The sequence below is a fragment of the Glycine max genome, chromosome 2 (assembly GCF_000004515.6).
Source record: "Glycine max cultivar Williams 82 chromosome 2, Glycine_max_v4.0, whole genome shotgun sequence".
Lineage (NCBI taxonomy): Eukaryota > Viridiplantae > Streptophyta > Magnoliopsida > Fabales > Fabaceae > Glycine > Glycine max.
The window spans coordinates 1618040-1620424 of record NC_016089.4 but is presented as its reverse complement, the minus strand read 5'-3'; positions in this window follow the sequence as shown (position 1 = coordinate 1620424).

Here is a 2385-nt window from a genome sequence, read left to right as displayed (position 1 = left end):
AACATCAGTAGAAAGAATTGTATATAAATGTCAAACAAAGCATACTCACTAGTCCAGACTTGGTGTGCCAACCTACAAAGTAAGCAGCAAATGCTATAGTCTTTTAATCAGTTATCACATAAAACATTCAAATCTAACCAATTGCAGTAGGAATTTTGTCCTACAAAATCTGCCATCAGAACTAAAACTTTGAAGTTGGACGCTTACAAAAATTCTTGAATATTCCGAAGTCTTAATTTCATATAATCTTCTATGTGAAGTTCAAAACTGATTTTGCAGCCAAACATAAGCTGCCCTAGAGGAATAAACACTAGCCTTCATGAATCCAGACTTATTAATTGGACCCTTGTTCAGATTAACTCAGTTATAGATGACTGCTTGCGGGCATGAAAATCCTCGTATATATATCTTAAGACTTTTTTTCCTCTACCCATCACCCTTAAGCAATCTTTACCAACGTTTCGTTAGGAGGGTGTTAACCATAAAAATTATAAATAGTTTTTGAAAATAATTTCTATCTATAAAATGATAATTTTATACTAGTAATTCAATTAATACATGAATTTTTAAAAGTAAAACATAGAATTCATATTCGATTGTAAGACAATAAATCTATGCACGATTTTCTCCTTCCACAAACAAATTAGTCTATACTTTAAATTTTGAAGAAACCAGTCATAGCTTCCTATTTTTAAGGGAGCACTATTATTGATTTGTTGTTATCACTATTAGTCATTTGAAAATTAAAAAAATTAAGGAAAAGATGTTGCCAATAAGTCAAAATTTTCAATTGTTTTGTATTGAAGCAACAACTACGAAATCAAGATTGTAGACATGGATTAAGGTTTCTTCCAAGGCTCATACATTTTAAATCCTTCTTTGATAGATTTGTGTGTGGTAAAGATGTTATAATTGTTCATCATTATATTTTTGACAAAAATGGTTAATTAGTATTAGAGCCTAAGATTGATACATATTGTGTTTCTTTTTCATTGGTCAAAGATCACGGGTGTTTTCAATTTGCTCGGGATTAATCACACTTATGATACGTAACTATCATATTGTGATTTATTTTTGTTAGAATAATGTTAAAAAAATTAAATCCCTTATGAATCCATTTCTTTCTCTTTTTTTTCCTTATTTTAATTTTTTACCAAATTGGACAAAATAATTTGGGAGTTTTTTATTTCAAGATTTTTTATAAATCCATATTAGATTGTATTTCGATGTTAGTTTCCATGTTATATTCATGCATTTTGATATATGTTATTGGTAAAATTCACAGTTTAATATAAGTTTGTGAAAGACAAGTGCTTAAGAAGTTTTATAAAAAAAAAAAAAAGAGCTAAAAATCTTGGATTTTTGGAGCCAATCATATGATCATAGTCATGGTAATTTTGTATAATTGTGATAATTTTATATGCGTGTGCACGGTAATTTTGTACATACATGGTCCACTTGCATCACTTGTCACTTAAAAATTACAAGGATAAATGATTGCCTCTTTTTTTAGTGTCTTTTGTTCTATTTATATTTTTTGAGTTCTAAGAAAGAATAGGGTTGTATAGGAGTTCTTAGCTACAAAGGATCACACATAACATAATTGAAACGAATTCTGACCAAGTCTCATTCTCTTTGGTATGTCTATGTTTTTATTGAGATTTTTAGTTTTATCATGGTCATGTGCAATTAGTCTCCCTGGTCTAGGATTATGATGTAATCATACTTTTGTACCCCTTTTCTAATTTTAATGAAGCCTTCAATGTTTTCCCATCAATTAAATCTCTCATTTATTTTTTATTGTTAATTTGGAATTAATCACTCCAAATTTGAATCAATTGTATGAAAACTTCAATGTTTTCCCATCAATTAAATCTCTCATTTATTCTTTATTGTTAATTCGGAATTGATCACTTCAAATCTTAATCAATTGTATGACAGTAATCATCTACATGTAATTAAATGATTGACTTAGGAAGAGATTGCTTTTACATAACTTGTATGATCAAACTGGTTAGGAAAAATTTCAGTAGATTAATTGATTGATCACCCTTGGTTTGATCTTAATCCTTTGACCTAATATGATATTTCTATGATCAACCGAGTATTGATTAGGGCAAAGAGAGTTATTAAGCCATAACTAAATTTTAATAATTGAATTTGGAAATATCAATAATTGATAATATTTGGATTTTTGTTAGAGTTAGAATTGGAAAAAATTGGATTAAGTGTGAAATCACAATCCTAGGTTGCTTGTTATAATTGTTTTCACATCAACTCTTCTATCTTTGATTCTTAATTATTTACTAAATTAAACAATTGATCACAATTATCTTTTATTTAATTTAACTTTAGATGCTTAATTTTATAAAATTAATTATTTGG